This window comes from Gossypium hirsutum, chromosome D08, assembly GCF_007990345.1.
Source record: "Gossypium hirsutum isolate 1008001.06 chromosome D08, Gossypium_hirsutum_v2.1, whole genome shotgun sequence".
Taxonomy (NCBI): domain Eukaryota; kingdom Viridiplantae; phylum Streptophyta; class Magnoliopsida; order Malvales; family Malvaceae; genus Gossypium; species Gossypium hirsutum.
The window spans coordinates 9,964,281-9,982,683 of record NC_053444.1 but is presented as its reverse complement, the minus strand read 5'-3'; positions in this window follow the sequence as shown (position 1 = coordinate 9,982,683).

The window sequence follows — 18,403 nt, the reverse complement described above, 5'->3', positions numbered from 1 at the left end:
TGTTGATGACCTTTTCTCATCATGTTGCTTTCATGTTTCAACAGATATGATAATGATGATTCGCGTGATACCACAAAAATCATTGGGATGCTAGTCAATGCTTTGCTTCAACACTTAACCATAGGCATTAAATATGAAAATGGGGTTTCCAAGCATTGAATTGAGGTTGCCTTTTTTTTATTGTTTGCTGCCATGGCGGTTTGACTGACTGACAAGACAAAGCTAGGAGTGTGAAGCAACTTGTTTTAAAAGCCGCCTGCTTCCAGCTACGTATGCAAACCCCATTACTCACGGGAGTTTTGAATTTGATTGATCCAATACGCTTTTTTTTGGTCTTTCAAGGACAATGATTACTTCATGTCGAGGAGAATGTGGAATTTATTACGGGCAATACCAAATACATCAAATGCTAAGAAAATGGTTAAAATATGATATTTTCGTATTGAATAAAGTTTAAGATTAACTGAAAAAGATATTATAGAAGTGAATGACCGGCGTTTACCTCTCTAGTTGGATTCTGCAATTTTGTCTCCCATGGAGAAGCGTTCTCCGATCAGAGATTAGAATGCTTTATTGTTGGGTACATAGGGTAATATTTTACACAAATATAACTCCAATTAAATACTAAAATCGAATTAGGAATATCACTATTAAATCGTAATGATCTAAATACAGTGAATAAACTCGATAAATAATTATTAAATATTAAATTGCGATAGAAAAATTAAGAGATACAAATAAAAACACAAATGAGAGAATTCATTAAATTTACGAGGTTCAACAAATTGTCTACGTTCTCGGCCGCCTACACTGGATAATAACTTCATTATAAAAAAATACAAATTAATTAAATCTTTAATTAAAAAGATTTCTCGAAGTATATTAATGTATAGACATATGAGAAGGGAAGAGATTGGGATGCTTTAAACTTGTGGCATGAAATCTTTTTTATATAGTGGTTTAGGCAACCACTATCTATTCCCATTCAATGTGAGATTTCAATGAGCCAAAATCAACATTCACCACCAAGATTCAACATTATGATAGGGTCTTCATGAGCTCCTACAATAAAGAGATCGAGGAATGGTGATGAGGAGATAATGTATGAAAATGAAGGGATACAAACGAATGATCATGAGACATTCTAGTTTGTAGGGGACCTCGGTTTTGAACAAGCAATCCTTATAGAAGGTATCTAGCCAAATTGATTGGGAAGAGGTATTGCAAGAGTCGTCAAAGTCTAATGAGGATTGGAACTTTCAAGGTAAAGAAAATACTAATTGGCTTAGATTGTCGGTCTCAAAGGAAAATCCTGAAGCCCTTTGCGATCCTTGGAGGAAAACATTGATAGCGAAGGTGTTGGATAAGGCAATGAGGTATGTATTTTTGTTGAATAAACTAAAACAATTATGGAGACTTGCAGAAGACTTCTCTTTAGTATAACTTGGACATGATTTCCTTTTCTGGCAAGAGTTAACAACCCCACTGGTTACTTCTATATCTTATTTGAGGGTCATTGGATTGTAGCTGGGCGCTATTTAAAAGTGAGAAGGTGGAAACCCTTGTTCCAGTTGAGCCAAGAAATTATAGAATTGATAGTTGATTGGGTTCGTGTTCATGAATTACTAATTGCGTTCTTTAATTGAGAGAAACTGAGTTTAATGGGCAATTTGTTGAGGCATATTGTTAAAGTTGATAAGCCTATGGAGGATTCATCGAGAGGTAAGTATGCTCAAGCTTGTATTGAAGTTGATTTAAGCAAACCTCTTATTGGGGGTTTAATGATTTGACCACATTGGCAAAAAGTTGAGTATGAAGGGTTACATGAGATTTTTTTTTTTTGGATATGGTATTTATGGTTATAAGGTTGATAACTTTCCTATTAGAATTCAAGTTGCTTGTACCCAAGAGAATATAGGAGAGGAAGTTAGAGTAAAGGTCAATGATGTTGGTCGAGAGAATAACCAAGTTCAACCACCTTTGTTTTTAACCTTTTGATGATTGTTGGGAAAAGAAATAGGTGAGGAGGCAATAAAAAAGAACATGTTGCTTAAGCTCAACAATTAAATGGGAGTAATAAAAGATTTGTTGTATTTGATAAGTTGGAGAGTGAATCAATGATAAAAGATTTATAGGGAGAAGTGTGGCCAATGTGGGTCAGAAGGATCTTGTCAGTGTTAATGAAAGAAGTGAGTCTGCTACGTTGAAAAAAGGGGCTTTAAAATAAAGGTAAGGTGAAATTTTTATTTGATATTACCGATACTCAAGCTCAAGATAGGTCCTTGATAAAGACTATACAATGTAGGTAGGGTTGAAGGCATTAGCTTAAGAGGGAACTTAGCAACAATTTTTTTAGCTTAAAAATGATTCAGGGGGCTTGACTACAAGAGTTATCTTTAAAGGAACTCCTCGAGTTCATGTTGGTAATAGTTTTTCTTTCTCAAATTTTAACCCTTTGCATCATTTGGATAATATTGATCAAAGTGGGGAGGTAATGGTGTAAGAATTTTGGATAATATTGGTACTATGGATTGGTCCACAAACAAAAAGAAGACTTTAGCTGTAACATGCCAAACCCTATCCTTTAGGGTGATTCGAGTATAACGTGTCACAACAGAGAAATCATCTATCTTTAAAACCATTTTTGGCGTATACTCTATAAAAATGGAGTGTTGTATTAAACATTTAATAAAATAATATATAAGCCATAGGGCGTATAAGCTTTAATAAGATAATTTTCATCGTATGAAATATAGCACTGGAAAACCATTTCATATCTCAAATGAAGCTTCATTAAAACATAGTTTTTCAACATAGGTTTTGAGTACAAATTCTTCTCAAAATACAATCAGACATCACCCTCATATGTCATGCATAGTACAAAATAACAAAAGTCTCACAGTAGCAGACGTCCTCTAGCGTAGTCTAACAGAATTTTCCTTTTCTTCAACAACAAGCTTGAAAAAGAAGGGTAACTAAGTAAGTTCAAAAGAACTTAGTGAATTCCAGAAGAAATCTTATCAAACCACTAATACTTCAAGCAGATCATCTCAAAGAGTCAAACACAATCACACAGTTCACCAGATGGCGAGTACTATACATAAACAATCTATATGTCGGTTTACTAGTTCTTTGGCCCATACATTACGTCCATATGACCAGACAAATAAACATCTTTCATGCCAGCCACGTACCCAAATCCTCAGTCAGATTCATATAATATATTCCATTCATATTCCTTTACTTGCATCTTTTTTCATGATTTGTCAATCTGGTTTGTAACATAAATTTACCCTACCAGAGGCTACATAACTATTTTCATGCATCACGATCTGCCGGTTCAATATATATTCCATTGAAGGCATCGCCATGAATATTTTTCCTTAACATCATTTTCATGATTCTATCCATATCATTATTGTCAGAAGTAGAAGGTAGTGGCTTAAGCATAAAGAATAGTTCTACTCTTTAACAAATATATTACAGACCCAAACTAACAACTCTGAACCACCACTTTTATATAGACACTTCACCTTTATAGAGTATAAGTACTTACCTTACACGAAATATAAAACAGGAATACTACACACATGGAAGTATGAAGGAACACATCAAAGTCTATATAGTAGGACATTTGCCTTTATCACCTGGACCTTCTATATTGTCTTGAGCTAACATATAAATAACTAAACTTATCATATCATTACACCATTGAAACCAAACATGCATGCAAGAAACATTAACACTTAACCCAAAATCAAAAAGCTTCCTCCTTACATACTAATTTAACCTAGGTTTAAAACACGTAAATAATTATGAAAATAACCTAGGGTTCCTTAATATTTACCAGAGAGCTAAAACAAACCTAGGAGTTGGCTGAATACAGCGAACCCAACTTCAGACTAGTTTCTAAACTTAAGCTTTTTCAAAGAATACGGAGAAAATCAAGAAGAAGATGAATTCAAAGAAAACACAAAGTTTATCACTAAAGACACTGGTATCCTTATATACTAAGCACAAAGACAAGGTTTAGTGGAAGGATCAAATTGTTCCACAAACATCCTTGAATCTCGTGATTAAGTACACTTATCATTATTTAAGTCTTATCAACTACAGTATCTTAGTTCCATTCTAACCAGTTCTCACTTGGCTAACTAAAATGTCCTATTAAAATAATAAACAAATATATTAACTACAAACTTAACGAATTCACTTAAACTTCTAGGATGACGTATACTCAACAGAAGAATCCGCCAATCCACAGATCTCGCCAAAACACAGGATTTGCAAATTGGTGCATACACAAAATACTATACTTAGACAAAATTAAAACTTCACATTTTTAGAGCTACGCCTTAATACCATAACACAATAAATAGTAACCAGATACAGAGACTTCATTAAGTGGGTTGTTATATTAACTCTTGATAGACACAAAGATATGCTACTGAGTAATGACAGAGGTATGGTTCGAGGTTTAAATGGAGACTTGAATGATAGGTTTAATGTTTTATAGCTTGAAAGTTCAACAACCACAAATGGTGAGGATGATGTGGTTGCCACGGAGGAAGCATGTTAGCCTCAAGTATTGGTATACAATTTTACTATTAGTGAGGAAGATTCTTTTATGGAATGTAAGGAGTGCAGAGAGCTTGAGTTTTTTTAGCTCAATTAGGGACTTTTTGAAGGTAAATAAATCATTTGCAGTTGGCTTTATGTAGACAAGGATAAGTAGGATTAAAATGGAAATATTGTTAGTAATCTTGGTATGCTGAAATAGAGGATTGTCAATGATGATGGTTTTGCAGGGGGATTGGTTGTTGTGGAATGATGGTGAACTTAATGTCAATATACCAAATGTGATGCCACAAGCTATTACAATTAAGATTAAATGGAATGATAAAGAATAAGCTTTTACTACTATCTACGATGATCTATTATCAACCCATAAAAAACTACTTTGGGAGACAATGAGGAATATTTCATGCTAGTCAAGTCTACTGTAGCTTATAATGGGTGGCTTTAATGAGATTGTGACATCAATAGAGAAATCAAACTTTGACCTATTGGATTGTAATAGATATTGCAGAATGCAAAAGGTATCACAGGTTTGTAACTTGTTGGATATAGAGTTTGTAGAACCCAAGTATACTTGGTAAAGGTCTTCAAATGGTTGGAATTTTTGTTAGGATCTAGTGCCCTAAGCATAGTTTATTCGTCATTTGTACTTATAATTAATAAATTTTCGTTATTCACGTTAATATTATTTGTATTTGTCCTCAATGGTTTTTGCACGCAAATAAAATGTAAGTAAATATTGGCTCACTAGTTATCTAAGGCTTAACTAATACTAAGTTGCATTATGTGGTCAAAGGAAAATGCAAGAAAACTATTTATTGTAGTAGGTAATCTAAAAGGTCCACAGTTTAATGAATTGAAATTGATCAAATTGATTAAAGGACTATTATGTCATCTATCAAATCTAATTGAAGAGATACCTTGTCTTAGGTATCAGATCAATTGATTCCCAAAAGATAGAGATATAGATGTAATGACCCAATTTCTAATGGTTTTAAAAAAGGTGGTTTCGGAATCCCGTTTTTATAAACTGACCCATAAATATTTTATAAGAATATTTACGGAGTTAAAGTATAGATGAATTGGATTGTGGACAACCAATTTAGTTGAAATTGTGGTTAGTTAAGGCCCAAAGACTAAATTATAAAGTCTAATCGCTATAGATTTTTAATTAGTAAATGGCTTCCGGACTTAAATTGCAATTAATCAAAGTTCAAAATAGCAATTATACTATGTTAAATTTCATACATGTGGATGATATGATTAAATGATTAATAGCTTAATTAAAATAAAGTTTATTAAATTAAAGTAAGGTTAATTATGTTAATTAACATTTTAAGCTTGGTATATATATTTGTGTTCGGTAGAAAGAGAGAGAATTGCATCTTCTCCACCCAATTCTAAAGAAAGAAGAGAAAATGCCATAGCCAAGGGTTTTTAAGCTTCTTGGCTTTAATTTCAAGTAAGTCCCTAGCCATTTTTCTTTGATTTTTATGGAAATTGGATCATGGGAGCTTGATCTAGCAAACCCATGTACTAATCTGTGAAACTGTTAAAGTTTTAGAAAGTTTCCACGGTTGAAAATTTAATGATTTTGGTGTTAAATTACTAGAAATTAAGCTTAGCATAAGAAAAGAACTAAATTGTAAAGCTTAATTGTTAGTTTCGTATATTATGGACCAAATTGAATAAAATGCAAAAATATTGTGAATTATTGCTAGGGATAGAAAATAGAGGACCCCTAATAATTTTTGGTAAAATCGGATTTTAATCTGAGACTTTTAGTTGAAAGTTATGCTTATCTCGATTTTACGAATTAAATTGAATAAATTGCAAAATTTACATGAATTGATAATTGTTTGTGAATTGGCTAGAATCTGATAGTATGTCATGTTTATTACTATTCGTAGCTAACGTTGACGCAGAACCGTCGAGGGGGAAAGGAAAAAAAAAGTGGTCGACGAGTAGTCAAAAATTATGGTTTGTGCATTTATAATTTAAAGTCATATAAAATGATTACGTTCTCATGTTACATGTATACGGGAGTACGAATTAAGGTAAGTATATAGTAATGATATAAGTTATTGGATCAAGCTTGAATATGAATTCTCGAAGTAGGTGACTAAATTGGATAAAATAGAAAATAACATGAATCATTTGAAATATGAATTCTGTTATGGAATTGAGTGAGAATATGTATTGAATGATGTGAAATACATATGTTAAGTCAGTAAATTGAATTTTTATAGTATATATGATTGAAAATTTTATATGTGTATTACATTGTAAGCGGAATTGGAATTTGATACCCTATTAACTAGTTAGGCTGAGTCAAATATAGTTGGTATGCCATAGGATTGTTTTGAGTACGGGATTATGCGCTTATGTGTTTGTATGCACTTCGTGGGTCAGATATGCGCTGTAACACCCCTAACCCGTGTCCGTCGCCGGATTGGGGTTACGAGGCATTACCGGACAAAGCTTATTTTAAATTTTAGTTAACTTATGAATTTTTTTTATACACAACCGAATAATGCACTATATATAAAATATGTTTTTATATAGCATAAACAAAAATGAAACAAATCAAGTATAACAAATTTGCATGCTTAATAATTAATTCAAGTACATACACTAATCATTCAAGCAAATTAAAAGTGCACATTTTACCATTTCAACCTAACTCAAATAACATAGACATATTCAGCCATCCATATTTCACAATCCCCATATAGTCAACATAAGCATATTAGGTCATTGCATATAAATTATTTAATCCTTAGCACATTATAAAAAAAATATAACCGAACTTATTTTAATCAAATACTATAACCGAATATGCTACATAACCAAGTTATAAATTTAACGAGTTAATAGCTCAGTTAACAAAATATGCAAGCACATAATAGTCGAATTTGGCAAATCCTATGAGGCCAAATATATATATAAATATATTCAAACTTAAACTTAACCTAATGAAGCTTGGCTATTATATACATATACATATAATATACCATCCATTACAAATCAAATAATTCAGCTAATGGCTTAACACTTTCACATTTCCATGTAAGATTTATACTTACTATACTCGTAACTTAATTCATCACCCACTATCAAAATATAATAACAAGTTAAACATAAACTTACTTAACCATAATTTATACACACAAGCATAAACACGGTAATTTTATTACATGTATAACAAGCTAAGGCTAAATTCTTAAACCGAATTCAATATGCACATATATAAAAACTCATACCATAGTCGAATATACATAATTAACAATATCATTTCAAACTAATTATCAAAGGTTTATGGATTAAACATAGCTCTATACTTTTAAATCATAACCGAATCTATATAACACCAAAAGCCAAATTACACCATACAAGTATAATATACTTGCTAGTATCTATCCACACATATATTTCATTCAACAATATATATATACATTCGGTAATTTAGTTCAACTCATAACCAATCAATCTATCGTCCAATGCATAACAATTATACATGTACTAATCACTTAACCAAATTTAATATGTCCAAACTATAAATAACACATTTATTTTCATATCACAAGCTTATACCATAATCAAATATGCATAATTATAAACTCCCTTTCAATGACCATAAAGACCATATACATAAACACCAAATTCGATCAAAAGAAGATGAGCCATTTTCGCATGGCCATTTATATACATGTTCCAAAACTAACCAAAAACATAAGCAAGCCTATACATGTCATAATATCGAGTTCAAAAATTTTATCAAAATACCCAAAAGATGTTGATAGTGTGATAGACTTTGCTGACGATCCTCGAGCTCGTATCGTGACTTCTAAATCTATAAAACAAAGGTAAAAAAGAACACATGCACAGTAAGCTTTTGCAGCTTAGTAACTCATAAGCAAACATTATTCATTTTAACATTAATATCAAACCACTTTACCAAGCCAACCAAATCAAATAAAAGTAAACATTTAACTTTATAAGCTTATTGCACAAATACTCAAATACTTGTATACTTAACAATTTATAATTCAAAAACTATAATAATAGGCCAAATCTCCTTATACTACCGAATCACTTATAAGCACGAACATGCTCACATATTGTTCATATAACAAATAACTTTGTATCATCAATTCAATATACAATTTACCTTAATTCCATAGCATGATAAAAATACATACCTGAACACTATTATTATTTCGACTTCACATTCAGTCTTCACTTAACATTGCCCGTTGAACCGTTCGGGATTAAAAAGGATACACGGATAATCAGAAAGCTCATACAATGCCAACGTCCCAGACGTGGTCTTACATGTAATCACATATCGATGCCACTGTCCCAGACAGGGTCTTACACGTAAACACAGGTCGATGCCAACGTCCCAGACGTGGTCTTATATGAAAACACATATCGGAATCCTATGTCATGACATATGTATCCTAACTATTCCTAGGGTTCGTACGGGGCTTTCGGACAACATATCTCGATCGAATCGAACACGAAATAAAATTTCCTGGCTTATCACACATTCGGCCAATACACATATATATCCAAAAAATTAAATTCAACAAATAAATTTATACATTTGCAAATTTAACAACATTTATGTGCTTATAGACTTACCTCGGATATCGACGAACGAAATTAACTACTCGACTACTTTCGACTTCCCTCGATCTAATTCTGTTTTCTTCAGTTCTTGATCTAAATAAGTTCAAAATTAACTAATTTAACACACAATTCACTCAATTTAATCCAAAAACACATAAATGGGCAAATTACCATTTTGCCCCTAACATTTTACACTTTTTACAATTTAGTCCTTATTGCATAAAACACAAAATACACAAAATTTCACAACAGCATAGTTAGGCCGAATCTTCCTTGTATTCATACAAGTTCATGCATTTCATTTATTTCGCATTTTAGTCCCTCAAAAATTTATTTTCTCAATTTAGCCCTAATTACTGAAATTCACCAAAAATTCAAAGACAAAACATGTTAATCTAACACTTATATTTCATATTTTATCAACTAACATCATGAAACTCAAACATTCATCAATGGTACATTTCAAAATCATCCACAATTCACAAAATTAAGACATGGGTTTTGAAGTATTCAAAGCAACAATCTCAAAAACATAAAAATTATTAAAAACCCAACAAAATACATACCTTAATCAAGACTTGAAAGTGTCAAATACCTAGCTTGTTTCTTATTTTCTTTCTCTTTTAGCTTCGGCCAAGAATAGGTGATAACGGCCTCTTTAATGTTTGTCTTCTTTTTTTTATTATCATTATCATAATAACTTTATAATATAATATAATATAATATATTATAAGCTTTATAAATAATATAAAAACTATATATATTATAACATAATGTCGTCCACTATCTAAATAAATGGCCAAATTTCCTATTAAGGGCTTCACATTATAAAGACATTAGCAAGTTAGCACTTTACATATTAATTAATTAATTTCACATTTTACGCGATTAAGTCCTTTTATTAATTAAATACACAAACAATAAAATTAATTCACGAAAATTTCACACATGTAAATTCACACATGATTAACATAGAAAATAATATTAAAAATATTTTTCAGACTCGGATTTGTGGTCCCGAAACCACTATTTCGATTAGGGCCAAAATCGGGCTGTTACATGCGCTTATTCACCAGTTTGCACTTCGTGTGCTAGGTATGCGTTTTGTATGCCAGAATGCATTTCGGTGTCAGTTTGGTGTGTTGGTTGGATGATCCAAGTATTCGTCCGAGTCCGAATCAGGTTAATAGGGGTTGCAAAATGTAAACTTGGTAAAATAAGATGAATGAGTTATAAATTGACACCTTTAGAATAATTTGTGATTAAATGTTGTAATCGTACAGTTGAACATTTAACTTAGATGAAATCAAGCCTTGGGGGTCGAAATGAATATGAATGAGTTAGTAGAGTCTAAAAATGAATGAAATATGTGATATTATAAGTGATATATCATAAAAGGACTTATAATTGAATGTTTTTGACATTGGTATATTTGAAATGTTTCTATTATAATTAAAATGAAATGCTCACATATGTTGAATTGATTTGGGATAATTTGGTGCTTGTTTTATACACAAAATGATAATGCAAAGCTTAGTAACTCCAAATTGTAAGTAGGTGGTTGATATGTGCATATGGATATACATGTTTACTTTGGGATTAATCTATTTAATGCTTATGTTATATACTTGAATTACAAATGTACAACTGAGCTTTATTGCTCAGCATATGGTTTGTTTTCTCCGTGCGCAAGTTTAAGTGATTCTTGAAGCCCCTGAACTTGAAGCCAGTATCGAGACAACCGTTTACGACTCAACAAATTTTGTAAATTGTGTTTCATTTTGGTGTTAAGGCATATACCTTGGGATTTTGGTTGAATGTTCAAATGTCAAATTATATATGTTATAAACTTATGCTAATGCTTTGAATTCGTGTTTGTATGTGTTCATCTAGCTAGTTTTAGGCCCTAATATGGTGAATATAGTTATGAATATGTTTTGGTTGGTTCTTGGAAGTATGAATTGTATAAGCCAAATTGACTAGTTATTATTAAAAGTTAGTCATTTTATGGTACTTAAAAGTGCCAAATTTTGCACAATTTGTTGTATGCATTGACAAGAGTTTGATTTGGTAGTATGGAAGGTGTTTAAACATGTTTCAGGTCATTCAAACTTGTTCCAAGTTGATTCTTGTAAAAATAGTGAGTCACGTCGCGACGACGAACTACTGACGTCACAACGAGAAACAGAGCAAAATCTAGGTGGCAACATTGTTGCTCAAGGTCATGACAAGAACCAAATAGTGAGTTATGTCACAACGAGGAACCCCCAATGTCGCAGCATCAATTCAAAACTTTAAAATTCTTACAAATTGGTCATATTTTGACCTCGGATTAATAAAAGAGCTTTCGCAAGCTCGAATAAGACTTAGAAATGATTATGTATCATTTTATATACTCGTTTTAGTTATATTTGAATGTAGTTTGATAGTAGTTGCTTCAGCAATGAATATGACACCTCGTAACTCAGATCCAGCGATTGGGTCGGGTAACAGGATGTTACAATATATGTGATTATCTAGATTGATAATACATCGAACAGGACCCAAGTTGAACTAATCTTAGATCATTTATGGATTAAATTACTTGTGGTGTTCATAGTATGAGTTACCTCAATCCAGAGTAAGTGACTAACTATGTGTGCATAACTCATATACTTCGATGTATTAAAAGTTTATGTTCAAACAACTAAAGGGATGAAAGCTAGCACATTGGATATACGACTTTTGCATGACATAGCTTCATTTACAATAGCAAAATTCATAGCCCAATAAAAGGTTAATGGTATCTTCTTATTGGCATTACATGATACATAGAAAGGTAACGTGGTCACGAGTCATTTTTATAGGACGAATGATTTGATTACTATTTGTTAGTAATTGACTTTTTCATGAAGAAAGATATAATGGTTACCATGAGATAAAATAGAATCATATTAGGTGAACAGATATAACCCTTAGTGATAAATTATATCTTATGAAGGTAATACACTTATGTCAAAGTCATTGGACAATTAACTATAAAGTTGCTTTCGTAATGGTATATAATAAGGGGGAGTTCAATCATGGTACTCTAGTGTGATGACTCCATGATTAAATAATGTTGCAATTAATAGACAAAAAGCTAGAACTTAATTACAAATTATTTGAGTCCTAATTATATATGTCTAGCTTGACATAACCCAAAACAAATTTCATGTAGAACTAATACGAATGAAAATGACGATTAAGAGAAATAGATCGCATGCATCACTATCCACAATGAATGCATTTTCTCGCTAAGTAAAAAAGATGAGTTAGAAGTTAAATTAATTTCTTCAAATTATTATTGATTGAAATTAAATAATTGGAATTCAAAGTGAAAATTAAATTAATTAGTCATCATAGTTCTATTGAACAGCACAATTAAACATATTTGCTCATAGATTCTAATACGTTAAAATTGTCATGACTTTAACAGAATTAGAATTGAGTTAAGAAAATAATTTAATTGGGTAATTTTTTTAATTAATTAATATTTTGGGAAATAGAAAAAGTGGTTATGGGTTGGTTAAATTGTATAAGTTGGTTAAAAGTCCAAATAACACATATAATTATACACAATACACAAGACAAACCCAAGAGCCCATCCCATGGTGTAAGGGGTGGTAAACCCTAGTCCTTATCAGGGTGTGCCGCCACCCCCCTTATTCCCTATAAGAGAATATTATATTTTTTTCTATTAAACTATTATTATTTAATTACCTCTTATTCAAATAAAACTCTTGTAACTTTTTTCTATAAATAAAAACTATGGGATGAGCCAAAATTACACTAGTTATTCATATTTTGAAAAACATTATTTTGTCAGAAAATAGTGACAATTTATTTAGAAAATAAATTTTATTTTCTTGAGAGCTCAAGTTTTTTGTTTCTCATAGAGAGAATTAATTCAAGTTCTCATTCTGTGCAATCAATTCATGAAGTTAGAGTCCATATTCTAAGCAAGTCGAGGTTCGATGATGGCAGAGAAGATCCTTTAGTAGAAAACCAAGAAATGACCTAGATTGCCTCGCTCAAAGCACAAATACTAATTCAATTTTGAGTTTATTAATATAAATACCACAAGGCTTGAGTTTTAGAAAAAAAATTTAAAATTTTCGTTATGCATTTGACACTATTTTCTAAATCGATTTTTTCAACAATTTTATCTAGGAAATGTTTGATAAAGCTTATTCTAATTTAGGGTGGAAACTTATATTTTAGAATATGGTCTTATTTGATTTACCATGTGTAAAATCTGATCATTGTCCTATTTTGATTGATGTGCAGAGCTTTTCTCTATCACCTAGAGAGGTCAAATAAGGGATCGTCAAATAAGCTAGTTGAAATGACAATTGACTTGAGAACATGGAATCAATTTCATTTTGGAAATATTTCTAAGAGATGTAAAATAATTTTAGCTTGACTAAAAGGTGTTAAAGAGAAATTATATAATTTTGATAATGTATTCTTAACCAAACTCAAGTATGAATTGCAATAAGAGGAATTTATTTGGTTTCAAAAAGCTTGGACTAAATGGTTATAGGAAGGGAATAGGAATGCCTCGTATTTTCTTACTTTAGTCCTTATAAAAATAGATTGTGGTGTAATGGTTATATAGTTTTAATAAACCTATTAAGTACTAGGTTCAAATCCTACTAGTCTCAAAATAACACCAAAAAGTGTTGGGTGCAATGGTAAGGCACATTGCGCTCCAATGGAAAATGCAGGTCTGGACTTTGGAGACAACATTAGTGCAAGGGACAAATATGAACCCTTAACATGGACCATAAAAGGGACATGGAGAGAACCAAAAAAAAGAGGAAAATTCAAGCTCTTAAAAATGGACAGGGAAATTGGGTGGTTGATCAGACTGAGCTAAAAAAGTTAGAGGTTAATTTTTTATAAGGATTTATATAATGAATCAATGAGCGCGAGCAAAAGATCAAATATTGAGGTTAATTTCCTATCTTTTATCTTTTCTTGCTCTAAAGGTTTGCATACAACAATTTTTAAAGATGAAATTAAAGAGACCGTGTTTAGTATGGGAACTTATAAATAAGGCTCCAAGTCTAGATGATTTCCAAGCTCTATTTTTCAACATAATTAGGATATTGTTGGCAAAGAAGTCATTCACTTGGTGAGAGAAACATTAATTTCAAGGGTTGTTCCAAAAGGAATTAATAATACCTTTACTACACTCATTTTGAAAGTGGAAATGCCATAATATATGAATCAACTTCACCGGATTAGTCTTCGTAATGTTATTTATAAAGTCATTTTTGAATATTATTGTTGATCAACTAAAATGGTGCTCCAATTGTTAATCTTTCCTGATTAAAGTAGTTCCATTCTAGGTCAACATATTATAAAACATATTGTGATTGTTCAATAGATGCTCCACTCAATGAGAAGGAAGAAGGGTAAAGTGAGTTTAATAGCCTTGAAGATTGAATTGAATAATGCAATACTAAGATGAATTGGGAGTTCGTTCAAGATATTTTAATGGATATTGGTCTAAATAATACCTTATTATCTTTAATTATGAGTTGTGTTAGTTTAAGTTTCTTTCAGATCTTGTGAAATAGAGAAGTTATAGACTCTTTTAGCCCTTCTAGGGGTTTTAGGCAAAGAGATCCATTTTCATCATACTTATTTGTTCTGGTATGGAGAGTTTGTCTCATATTATACAAGATAAGATTGAAAGGGGAAAATTAAAGCTCATTCGAGCATGTTGTGGAGTACTTAGTATATCCTATGTATTTTTGCTGATGATTTGATTATATTTTCTTCTAGTTGGGATACTTAGATTAAATTGATTCGTGAGTGTTTAAAAGAATTTATTTTGTGGTTTAGCAAGCCAGTTAGCCTTTGATAAATTGAATTTGTTTGGGTCAAAGAAACTTTTCAAGGGAGAATGTTAGGATAGTGAATTGGCTAACAAGTATATCTTTGACAAGTAATCTAGTAGATATTTGGGAGTACATTTTATGCATGGGATAGTGACAAAAAAATGTATTGGTATCTTTTTGAAAAGGCTCAAGAGAAATTTGCTAATTGGAAAGTTAACCAGCTTTCATTGGCTATGAGACTTGTTTTGACTAAATCGTTAGTTGTAACCTTACTAACCTATACCATGCAAACTTCACAATTCCTCCTTGGTTTTAAGATCAAATTGATAAGTTATGGCATAATTTTTTATAGAGATTTACATTGGATGCTATACACTTTGCCAATTGGGAAGTACTTTGTTTGCTAACTAAGGTGGGTGATCTAGGTTTGAAAGTAATGGGGGAGTGGAATTTAGTATTGTTTGTGAATTTAAAATGGAGGGTAATCATTGAAGTTGACAAAGTTATGGGTACAAGTGATTCAAACGAAGTATCTTTCTATTGAGAGCTTTTTTTAGGTGAATCGAACTAAAAATCATCCACATACTTGAAGAGTATTGTTGGTAGAGAGGTTATTGGTAAATGATTTTGATCGAAAGTAGGTAATGGTTCCAAAGTTCATTTTTGGCTAGATAGGTGAACTTCATATGGACGTTTAATTCAACATTATAATGTTCAAATAGTTATAATTGAAAAGTTACAAGTGATCCAAAAGTTGTGTCACTTGGTTATTAACCAAGAGTTGTCACTATTCATAGTGGTGAGTTGTGTTATATCACTTAATTAATAACAAAGGTCATAATTATTCAAGTAGATATCTATTGAATAATTATGTTTATTGCTAAAAAATATTAAATGGATAGTCATAGAGACATAAGAACTCCTATAAAAAGGAGTCAAATTTCATTTGTTGGATGCACCAAAATTATAGGAACTTTTGTTTCTTTTGATTCTCGTCCATTTTCTATTATTCTTATATTTTTCTATAAAGAATTGTTGTAGAAATTCTTTATAGAAATTGATATTCTTACTATGCTCCACTCAATGTTCAGTGGACTGTTTTCGTCAGTACAAAACATAGATAATCATTGGGTTTAATTGTATCCTCAAAGTTCATTTTCCAGTAACTCTTTTGCACATCAAAATATAGGTGGGGTGAATAAAATCTTAAAAAAAGTGACATTGGTACAAACCTTGATGTCTTCGTTAATTTTTTATAAGTTTATTTTTATCCCCACACAACAACATTTTTTTATTAATTCGAATGTTGATATTTCATTTTTAAATAATTTACTGCCTAATCAGGTCAGGGTTGCTTTTATTTATGAGTTAAATCATTCATTTGGCTGGCATAGAGTGATCGGATTATGTACATTGTGAACCAAAAAGCTAGAAATTTAATTGATAGTGAAAGTAGTAAGAGAAGATACAATACATATTAAATGTGGCTATCGGGAAGCTAAAGAAGTATGGCTTAAGTTTTTGGGTTTTGGCTATGATGACTCATTGCCTCTTGAATCCCAAAATACTTGAAAACCTTTCAAAATGGAAATCATCATTTTGCATCAGAAACTTGTATTTACCATAATCGAGATTCAGGGTAGAATTTGATTGGTTAAATAGCCTTACCTTTTGCATTTAAATTCAAAAACTACGAGTATCAAACATGCCATACTTATATCATTTTACCTGATCTCGTCCTTTCCTCCAGGAACGGTGGTGAATCACATGCAGTGGTTGAGAATGGCTACAAAGGCAGAAATTTGGCTCTGTTGATTGGACACCAAAACCAAGTCCTAACCAAACTTATATCATTTTACCTGATCTCGTCCTTTCCTCTAGGAACAAGCAAAACTTTTCTTTTAACTAAAATAATAAAATATTTGCCCCCACCAATAAACAACTAATTCGTTGAATTTATACACAAACTCATCATGTCAGGGCCTAATCCCCCATTTTTCTACTGACTTTTCAAGAACAACAGTTTACATATGTACTCACAACAGCATCACTTTAATTGAGAAACCAAATTTAGCATAGCAAATTATATGAAAATCAGGTTGAATCTTAAAATATGACGACAGGAATCGTCATAATTCTATATTATTAGCTTTAGGTAATTAGCTGTAAAATCAAGTTCCTCTCTCCTCCTATAACAAAGCACAATTCTTGAGTGGTGGAAATGGGGTTTATGCCTTTTTTTCACTCTTGTTTGCTTGTCCCCCGGTTTCAATGAGTAATTATTAGAACTCCTCATTTCTCCTAACCACTGCAATTATGTCCTTCTTGTTGGCTAACTAAACAGGTTCAAATAAAAGAAAAAAAAAACAAACAAACAATAAACTCGAACACCCTTTTTGAAATCACCTTCATTCCCATGTGCTGAAAGCTCCAAATCATCTAAAATGCATGACCCATAGGCCTATGGTTATGTAAACATCAACATGCATGCATCTCACATGTATGTTTTTTTTTTCTTTGACCAGCTGGATTGAAAATACCGACCGTTCATTTAAGAAGTTGATGTTTATGGCTAACTAATGACAATTATGAAAACTAAAGCTTCTGTTTAGTCTTTTCTGCAACATAATTTTGGGACCAACAACTTTGCTTTGTATTAATCTTCAGAACCACTGTTGGAATTGATTTATACAGCTGGGTCCATTTCTTGAAACAGTTTCAAATCATGTCAATGTCCTAAAAGAACATTATTATATAAGTACTCAATCATCTAAGGAAAAAAAGACACACAATTTGTCTCAACTCTGCTGTAAATATTTCCAAGCAGAGGTAAATAGTGAAGTATTCATGTCAAATGTGTACGAATCATGATGCAGAGCAAAGATAAAAATTGCTCAGTAAATTTTCCACTCAAGAGACAGTACTTTGATTCTCTAAAAGCATTTAATATTATGAACAGAAATAGTATAGACAATGAAATGACAGTCCAGTCGGCTTCAACAGGCCTCAAAGCACCTCCACAACTTATATATCCGGCCATCCGGGCCAACCATTGGTTCATTATCCAACGCAGGTGTCTTCACTAATATCAGCCCTTTGCTTTATCTTGGTGGGTGGCAGATCTTGGCACTCAACTTGGGCCAATCAATGATTAAACTTAGACATTTTAATTAAAATATTTTGTTATGTCGACTGGGCTAAGATCATTATTGGTGAGCTACGGGAATCTGCTAAAAGGGAAACAGGTCAATATCCAATACATTAGCTTTTCCAAACTTAAATAATTAAGTGTTCATATTTGGATAATATCACAAGGTGAT